At 52.5% G+C, this 10098-nt stretch overlaps 1 non-coding gene across 1 annotated transcript; it reads left to right on the top strand.

The window, feature by feature from the left end:
- The first annotated feature begins 4768 nt into the window (after positions 1-4768).
- Positions 4769-4907, top strand: LOC119963952. Its single transcript, XR_005460210.1, has one exon. It is a non-coding gene; the product is annotated as a small nucleolar RNA SNORA57 (small nucleolar RNA).
- Positions 4908-10098: the final 5191 nt, after the last annotated feature.

Below are 10098 nucleotides of genomic sequence, written 5' to 3'. Positions count from 1 at the left end.
GGGGCAGGCCCAAAACATGTGAACATGATTCCCGGGTCTCCCACACACCCCCCCACACCTACCCTCCACCCCCTCAAAGAACCCACTCATTCCACCCACCGTCCATTGCACCCTATCGACTACCTTAAATTGAATGAGACTCAACCTGGCGCACGAGGAGGATCCATTCACCATTCTCAAAGCTTCCTCCCATAACCCAGAGATATTGAGGCCTGTGCCAATGTAGGGGGGAGCTCCTCCTTCCCCCTCGCCTCATCATTAAATGCCCTCACCAGCATGGGCCCCAGGTCACACAAAAACATTTTCGAAAACTCTACTGGGAAACCGTCCACAGCCAGGGCCTTTCCTGCTTGCATCGCCCTCATACCCTCCAGCATCTCCACCAATCCAATGGGCACCCCCAGCCCCTCTGCTAGACCCTCCACCATCGTGGGGGATTCCAGCCCATCCACAAAATCCCGCATTCCCTCCCCCTCAGCCGGGGGTTCCGATTCATAAAGCCTCCTATACAACTCATCATTCACCCCAACCGGATCCAATACCACTCCACCCTTGCCATCCTCACCCTGCCAGTCACCCTCGCCTCCTCCTGCTTCCTGAGCTGGTGGGCCAGCACCTTGCTAGCCTTCTCCCCCTACCCATTCGCTGCCCCTCTAGCCCTTCACAACTGTCCCACTATCCTCCTTGTGGACACCAACCCAAATTCCATCTGGAGCTTCTGCCTCTCCTTCAACAATCCCGCCTCCGGGGCCTCTGCGTACCTTCTGTCCACCTGCACAATCTCGTCCACCAACCTTGACATATGTGCCCGCTCCTCCTCATTTTGGGTCCGAATTGATATAAACTCCTCCTGCCCACTGCCTCTTCCTCTGCTCGCACTCCCACATCCAACCTCCACTGCAGGTGCTGCCCCCCCCCCCCTCGATCCACTTGCAAGTCCACCCCAATGCGACACGTGGTCCAAGACCACGATCAGCGAATATCCCGGGTCCACCACCTCTGCCAGCAATGACTTACCCACTACAAAAATCGCCAAGTCTTATTAAAGTGGGGAAGGTGGCAGTAAACCCACCCACCCCCTGATTAATGCCACCACCCCCCCCCCCCACCTCCAACCTTGGCATAGGTGAGGGCATAAAATACCTCCCCAGCTCTAAGCCCAGTCTGCAGGTTTTTAATAGTAGTCTTTACTTATCTCTTTTTATAAAGAACAGAGCTCACAAAGCTTCCTGTGACTGGAGGATTTATTAAAGTAAAGAAACAACCACCACACTGAGCTGACCATCCATGGATTTATTCACAGCCAAATTAGAAATTGGCACTCTGTTCCTGTAGCTATTTTTCTCTTTACCCAGTCATCAATTATTTCCGGCACTCTTTCTGTTTGTCTTCCACGAGTTTAGAATCCCTCTCTCGCAATATTCAATTGGACGTTTCTGCGTGTGTTTTTGTCGCTGCTTCCTTCCTTTGTCCAACTTTGCTCCATCTCCTCTCTCCCAATCTCTCCACTGGGCTCTCGATGATTATTGATATAGTTAATTTCTACTTAAAGCCCAAGTCATATAGGAACATGCCAAAGAAAATCGTACGGACTCAGAGACAGAGAGATATCAGGATCACATGAGGATAGAATGTTTCGGAGACGCTGTGAGTATAATGGGTGTAAGAAAAGCTGGCTACTTTAAAAATAAAACTAGTTTTAGGCTGTGGTAGCACGGACAAGGGCATCTTTATCACCCAACTCTAAATGATCTGAGGACATTATGAGTGAGCCACATAGCATAGGATTAGAGTAAAAATTGCCCAGACTGGTAAGGCTCACAGTGAATCGATTGGCGTTTTTAACAGTGAAAGTGCTGTTGTTCACGAATGTAACTCTCGGACCAGGCAAAAATTACCAGCTCTATTGAACTCAATTTCACAATTTACCACTGCTGCCTCACGGCGCCGAGGTCCCAAGTTCGATCCCCGCCCTGGGTCACTGTCCATATGGACTTGCACATTCTCCCCGCATGGGTTTTGCCCCCACAACCTAAAGATGCGCAAGTTAGGTGGATTGGCCACGCTAAATTGCCCCTCAATTGGAGAAAATGAGTTGGGTACTCCAAATTTATTTTTAAAAATTCACAATTTACCAAGGTGGGGTATGTACTCTCAAACTCTGGGCCATTATTCCAGAACCATAACCATCAGGTGTTCATGCCTCATTTGCAAATCTAAGACAGATAAAAGGTGCGTGACACATTTCCATATTGGCACACAATGGACAATAATTCAACAATAAAATGTACCATTCTTACACAGGGAGACAGTTTTCCCAAACAGTAATTCATATTTCACAAGAGGAATGGAAGCCTTGGGCCTCGGAGTCAGAGGGTGTGGTGGGGGTGGGCGTGGTTTGACCCCCCCCCCCCCCCCAGATAGTCTGGCTGGCCATAGTCTAAAGGTCCAGCCCTGAATTCTGGGTTGATATCCAATAGGGTATTCGCGTCCACTGGGTGCTTGCGTCACTCCCCTCTCAATCATATGGGTTGCCGGAGTCCACAAAACCCTCCCACAATTTCGGACTAGCCATCAGACGAGCTGCTATAAAGCCAGTTTCTGCCACGGAAGCGATGTCCTACATTGTAATGTGAACACAACAATCAGGGTGTAGACAAATAGACCATTTTCAGAAAATTTATGGGGATGTATATTATGTTTGCATTCTCCACTTTCTAGTAATGTGACACTTTGATGGGGAAGGGGTGCGTGGAGGATTACTGCCCCACCTCAATAGTTGGGAGACAGTAACATTCTGTCTGTTTTAGAGCTATGTTAAGGTAATTGGCAGTCCAGTACTGTACACATGGGATTCAATTAAGTACAGTAAGCTATACATAGAGCTTGCTTTCATGAAAACAGATGGTCTTATTCACGGTATGCAAAGTGCTGATAGCAATGCAACAGGCACATTGCATGTGTTCTTATAACAGTTGTTGAGTACTGTACTCATATGTTAGTTACATGATGAAATAGATCGTATCTTATTTGGAGTCAGCTTGTCTGCTCCAACCTTGCCCTCCTGCTCCGTGGACTGCCATGCGCCATGGTTGCCGTGAATTCAGAAAGGTCCATTTCTTGGTCCGTGAGAGCTACCAAGTCTCAGCCAGTGTGGTTTCACAATTGTCTTTTTTTATTTTTTTTAATAATCTTTATTGTCACAAGTAGGCTTACGTTAACACTGCAATGAAGTTACTGTGATAAGCCCCTAGTCGCCATGCTGCCGCGCCTGTTCGGGTACACAGAGGGAGAAGTCAGAATGTCCAAATTACCTGTCTCGAGCTTTCCCCTGGGGATGGCGGGGGTGTGGGGAGGGGAGGGGAGGGGGGGTGGGTGGGGGGGCAGAAACAAGGAATCATTCACCTCAATCCTATGCACCGCCACCAATGGTGGGAACAGGGTTTGTATACGGAGAGGACAACAGGACTGCAGGGGGTGGGTTGGTGACCAGCTGCGATGGTGGTACCAAGGCCCACTAGTTCACTAGTGTTCAGGCCTCTATGCATGAAGAATGGGCACTGGGAAACTACTAGAGGGAAACTGGGATCTGTGTAACCCGCTGTGCACCAGGAGCTGCTACATTCAGCAAAAGGGGAAAGGGACAAAATCAGAAAGGTTTGAGGAGAAGTTAGCATTTATATCATTTATAAAGGCCCAAATAATCCAATCTGGAAGCCTTTTAAATTGGACAGCTGAAGAAACCAACTCTCTACTCTTTGACTTTTCCATGCGATTGGTGGTAGCTCAGCATCTTGACCGCGGAGTTGGAGCCCTGACGAGGGGCCTGGAAGACCGGGAACCTCATTTAAATACATTATAATATAATTAGCAAGCCCTCCTGCTGCCCTCCAACCCCCCCTCCCCCCCGTTGCATGATGTAAAAGAACGACAGTAACTTTCAGGGCCACAGGCAATGGGTGGCCTCCCAGTTCATGTGGTGCTATCTCTTGCATCAACTGGCACAGATGGTGCACCATCCCCGAGGACAGACACAGTCTTCTCTGGTACTAGACCTCTGACATATCAATGTTGGAGGTTCTGTAGCAGAATACCCGCGGCCAGTAGTGTCTCCTCCGAGGCTCCGCCATCTGTGGCCCTGCTCCCAAAAGATCAACAGGCTCTGCTTCCCAACCCACTGCAGGACGTTGGTCCTGGCCGTGTGCAGCAGCACGTCGATGTCGCTGCTGCTGGTCGATCATAATCCGAAGAATTGCCAGCTCGACTAGCGCTATGATTCTCCCAAATCAAAAACAGAGAGGAAGGGAACATCAAAATGAGCGATGAGGAGTCGGACGATAGCCGGATCCTCAGCCCTCTGAGGATCTGTGACATCCACCCATGCGCATCCCCCAATGTGAGCGCCTTTCCAATGAGCCTCACGTCCTCTCATGTCGCACAATAGCTTGTTCCCCACAGTTCCCCCTCTCAACTGCACCTGAATGAATCACTTCAACCCTTGATAGCCTCAGTGGTCTGGGTTGGGTGCCCCCGGGTGAAGAGTGAGGATAGTTGAGAGCATTCAATGGACCAGCGTTCTAACCTCACAGGGGAACAAGATACTGCCCTGTCATCCCTTGAACAGGGTGACAGCTGAGTGAATTCATCAGAACACCTTGCATTGGGGAGGGGGGGGGCACATCTCCGTCAACTTTCTGTTACGTAGATATGAGTGTGAGCCTTGGAGTACAATGCTGGGGGGGCAAAGGGTTAAATATTAGGCACCAACCCTCCAGTTCTTGTCACGCCTGTGCCTGTCTGTGGCCTGTGTGTGTGTTTGTAAGCGAGGCAGAAAAATCTCAGTGCAAATGTCTTCGGTACCAGTGAGCTGCCATCTTCTGGTCCTATCCTCATTGACTGGGACACCCTGTTACTGGGATTGTGCTGTGCTTGGTCTTCTGGTCCTATTCTTGTTGGCTGTGATACCTGCTCACTGGGATCACTTGTGGCTTTCTGCTGCGGGTGGGGGGGGGGGGGGGGGGGGGGGGGGGGTGGAATAATGTCACTAATACTGTCATAGAAAAAAAAAAGAAAAAAGAAAAAAAAAAATATTAGGCACCAATCAGTGGCACACTCAAGTATTGCAATGCTGACTAAATTGGCACAATTGACCCGCCAAGGAAGGGTCAGGCGAGGCACACCTGATGTGTGAGAAGACTGAATTAGCATGTCAATTTCATCCTTAGAGGGGCACGTCTCGTTCCCCCAGCTCACATGGGCTGCGGATTAAACAAGCCTTCCAACTTGAACACCAGCCACTCATACACTAATCCCGGACATAAAACTAGTCTCTTGGCTTCAAGGTGCAGCCTGATTGTGGGGGTTCATTCCTACTGCACTCATCCACCCTCCGTATGAGGGTCTCATGAGGCTGGAAATCACCTCTTTGTCAGAGTCCCCCACTCTGCCTATGCAGCCTGGCATCTCACAGGTCCCCACCCAGGCACCTCACAGTGCCCCCCCCCCCCACCTCACAGTGCCCCCCCCCCCCCACCATGCTGAGCGCGTGGATTTACCTGCTCCCACCCACATTGTGTCATTGATAGATTTAGATTTCTCTCCTCATCCATCATCCAGGTGATTAATAAAGACAGTGAACAGTTGGGGCCCCAACACAGATCCTTGCCAGACACCACTAGTCACAATCTGCCCATTGGAGTACCTGTCCATTACCCTGAAACCTCTGTCTCTGCCGCTCATCCGCTTTCCCAAAGCAGATCGATAGTGAATCAGTCTTAGGGTTCTGCTGACCCGATCAATTGCCCAAACTTTATTCTCATTGATGTGGAGATGCCGGCGTTGGAATGGGGTGAGCACCGTAAGAAGTCTTACAACACCAGGTTAAAGCCCAACCGGTTTGTTTCGAATCACTAGCTTTCGGAGAGCAGCTCTTTGGAGCAGTGCTCCGAAAGCTAGTGATTCGAAACAAATCTGTTGGACTTTAACCTGCTGTTGTAAGACTTCTTATTTTATTCTCATGGATCATGACATTCTGAAAATCTTTAATTCAGCACCAATTGGAGAGGTTTCTTGCTGCGAGCTGCTTTGTGATGACCGCGCCCACTCTTACCCTGAGCACTGTAGTAGTTGGGGACTGGTAGGGGAGCTGTTAACCTTACTGCCTGATGATCACACCCTTTTAGGGGAAATATTTTTATTTCTGGGGACAGGGAGACACCCCAGACCCACTCAGAGGATATCCACCGACCTTCTTTGTCCTTACTGGGTCTAATGTTTCCACCATAGCTTTTCTGTGGTCACTGAAGTATGTCTCAATCTCTCTATGTGTCTCTGACTTGTTCCCCCCTCTGTGATTCTGTCTCCCACCTACTACTGAGAGAGTTTGATTTGACCAGCGGTGAACACAAATCGACTGTTCAATCCCCCCAGCTGCTCTGTCTTATTTCCGGATCTCAATGCCAACTCAACTATTTAAAAAAGAAATAAAGAGAAATGCGTAGTTAGGAAATCCTTAAACCCTGCTTCAGATAGGGGTGTAAAAAACTGCAGCCCCCTCGGGGGGTGGAAGCTGCATTTTAACAGCAAGTCCTCAGCAATGCTGAGCTGGGGACCACCTCCCTCTCTCTGTCTCTCAGCAATGAGGAACCACAGCCTCACCCCACCCCACACCACCCTGACACCCTGCTGCCCAGGGCAGTCTCAGGACGCAACCGTTCAACAAACCCTGATAATAGTGTTTCCCATGACAGTCACTGTGGCGGCCCATTTAAGGGTTAACCTGGGCACAGTGCCCGCAAGGGTGCCCACCTGCTCCGGGACGTGGGGCATGGGGGGGCGCCCAGCTACCTGCTGAACCGGTTGGCTGTTTTCACTGGGATGAAGCCTACAACTTGCCCATTCTAACCCAGCCACAGTTTACAAAGTGAATGCACACAAAGTGCCTGTGAAACCTTTCAATCCCCCCACCTCCCGTCCCCGCCCTCTGCCCTCACCTCTAACACCTCTCCACAGTCCCCCTTTTTCACCCATACTCTCTCTCTCTTCCGCTCTTTGATCTCATTCTCCCTCTCTTATACTGTCTCCCTCTTTCCCCATTTCCCTCCTCCTCTCTGCGTGCCTTCTCTCTTCTGTCTATCTCTGTCCCTCTCTATTTCTCCGTTTTCCTCTCTCGCGAGTTCTGTCTGTCACTACGCTCAGTCCCTTTCACCTTCTTTCTCACTCTGTTCCCAATTCTCTTGTACTTTGTCTATTTTAACATTCTCTCCCACCTCCCCACAAATTTTAGCAGAGGTTGGCATGGACTGGCAGCAGGTGGGGGTAAGCGGTATCTGGGAGGGGAGAGGGATAGCTGGGTGGGGAAGTGGTATCTGGGAGGGAGGGGTATCTAGGAGGGTAGGGGGAGTATCTGGGAGGGTAGGGGATATCTGGGAGGGTAGGAGAATATCTGGGAGGGTGGGGTGTATCTGGGAGAGTGGGGTTTCTGGGAGGGTGGGGGTATCTGGGAGGGGAGTGGGGTATCTGGGAGGGGGTTGGGTTTTCTGGGAGGGGAGGGGTGTATCTGGGATGGGGGTTTCTGGGAGGCTAGGGGGTTTTTGGTAGGGGAGGGGTGTATCTGGGTGGGTAGGGGGTATTTGGGAGGGGAAGGGTGTATCTGGGAGTGTAGGGGTGGTGTCTGGGTGGGTAGGGGGTATCTAGGAGAGTAGGGATTATCTGGGAGGATAGGAGTTATCTGGGAGGGGAGGGGTGTATCTGTGATGGGAGCGGGGTTTCAGGGAGGGTAGGGGAGATCTGGGAGGGGAGTGGGGTTTCTGGGAGGGGAGGGGTGTATCTGTGATGGGGTGGGCTTTTTGGGAGGGTAGGGGGTATTTGGGAGGGGAGGGGTGTATCTGGGAGGGGGTATTTGAGAGGCGAGGAGTGTATCTGGGAGTGTAGGGGTGGTGTCTGGGTGGGCAGGGGGTATCTAGAAGAATAGGGGTTATCTGGGAGGGTAGGGGTTATCTGGGAGTGCAGGGGGTATCTGGGAGGGTAGGGGGGTAATCTGGCAGGGTAAGGGGTATCTGGGAGGGTAGAGGGTATCTGGGAGGGTGGGGATGTATCTGGGAGGGTGGGAGGTATCTGGGAGGGTAGTGGGTATCTGGGAGGGTAGGGGGTATCTGGGAGGGTAGGGGAGTATCTGGGAGGGTAGGGGTATCTGGGAGGGTAGGGAGTATCAGGGAGGGTGGGGATGTATCTGGGAGGGTGGGAGGTATCTGGGAGGGTAGGGGGTATCTGCGAGGGTAGGGGAGTATCTGGGAGGGTAGGGAGTATCTGGGAGGGTAGGGGGTATCAGGGAGGGTGGGGATGTATCTGGGAGGGTAGGGGGTATCTGGGAGGGTAGGGGGTATCTGGGAGGGTAGGGGAGTATCTGGGAGGGTACGGGAGTATCTGGGAGGATGGGGAGTATCTAGGAGGGTGGGGGAGTATCTGGGAGGGTAGGGGTATCTGGGAGAGTATGGTGTATTTGGGAAAGTTGGGGTGTATCTGGGAGGGTAGGGGAGTATCTGGGAGGGTGCTGGGTATCTGGGTCGGTAGGGGGTATCTTGGAGGATGGGGAGAATCTAGGAGGGTAGGGGAGTATCTGGGAGGGTAGGGGTATCTGGATTGGTAGTGGGTATCTGGGAGGATAGGGGGTATCTGGGAAGGTGGGGTGTATCTGGGAGGTTGTGGTGTATCTGGGAGAGTAAGGGGTATCTGGGAGGGTACGGGGTATCTGGGAAGGTAGGGGATATCTGGGAAGGTAGGGGTATGTCTGGGAGGGTGGGGGAGTATCTGGGAGGGTGGGGGGTATTTGGGAGGATAGGTGGTATCTGGGAGGGTAGGGGGTATCTGGGAGGGTTGGGGGTATCTGGGAGGGTAAGGGGTATCTGGGAGGGTAGAGGTGTATCTGAGAGGGTGGGGGTGTATCTGGGAGAGTAGGGGGTATCTGGGAGGGTAGGGGAGTATATGGGAGGGGAGGGGAGTATCTGCAAGTGTAGGGTATCTGGGAGGGTAGGGGTATCTGGGAGGGTAGGGGTATCTGGGAGGGTAGGGGAGTATCTGGGATGGCAGGGGAGTATTTGCAAGTGTAGGGGGTATCTGGGAGGTAGGGTGTATCTGGGAGGCTGGGGAGTATCTGGGAGGATGGGGGAGTATCTGGGAGGATGGGGGAGTATCTGGGAGGGTAGGGGGGAGTATCTGGGAGGGTAGGGGGTGTCTGGGAGGGTGGGGGAGTATCTGGGAGGGTGGGGAGAGTATCTGGGAGTGTAGGGGGAGTATCTGGGAGGGTAGGGGGTGTCTGGGAGGCTAGGGAGTATCTGGGAGGATGGGGAGTATCTGGGAGGGCAGGGGGAGTATCTGGGAGGATGGGGAGTATCTGGGAAGCTAGGGAGTGTCTCGGAGGATGGGGAGTATCTGGGAGGGTAGGGGGAGTATTTGGGAGGGTAGGGGGGTATCTGGGAGGGTCGGGGTTGTCTGGTAGGCTAGGGAGTATCTGGGAGGATGTGGGTTATCTGGGAGGATGGGGGAGTATCTGGGAGAGTCGGGGGTATCTGGGAGGGTGGGGGAGTGTCTGGTGGGTGGGGGGGATCTGGGAGGGTGGGGGAGTATCTGGGAGGATGGGGAGTATCTGGGAGGATGGGGGAGTATCTGGGAGCGTGCCGTGGGGTATCTGGGTCGGTAGGGGGTATCTTGGAGTATGGGGAGAATCTAGGAGGGTAGGGAAGTTAGCTGGAGGGTAGGGGTATCTGGGGAGGTGGGGGGTGTATCTGGGAGGTTGGGGGTGTATCTGGGAGAGTAAGGGGTATCTGGGAGGGTACGGGTATCTGGGAAGGGTTGGGGATATCTGGGAGGTAGGGGTATGTCTGGGAGGGTGCTGGGGTATTTGGGAGGATAGGGGGTATCTGGGGAGGTAGCGGGTATCTGGGAGGGTAGGGTAGTATCTGCAAGTGTAGGGGTATCTGGGAGGGGTAAGGGAGTATCTGGGAGGGTAGGGGTATCTGGGAGTGGCAGGGGTTATCTGGGATGGTAGGGGTAGTATCTGCAAGTGTAGGGGTATCTGGGAGGGTAAGGGGAGTATCTGGG

The sequence above is a fragment of the Scyliorhinus canicula genome, chromosome 3, assembly GCF_902713615.1.
Source record: "Scyliorhinus canicula chromosome 3, sScyCan1.1, whole genome shotgun sequence".
Classification (NCBI taxonomy): Eukaryota; Metazoa; Chordata; class Chondrichthyes; order Carcharhiniformes; family Scyliorhinidae; genus Scyliorhinus; species Scyliorhinus canicula.
Note: the sequence above shows the minus strand (reverse complement) of the source record. Positions and strands in the feature narration are given on the sequence as shown.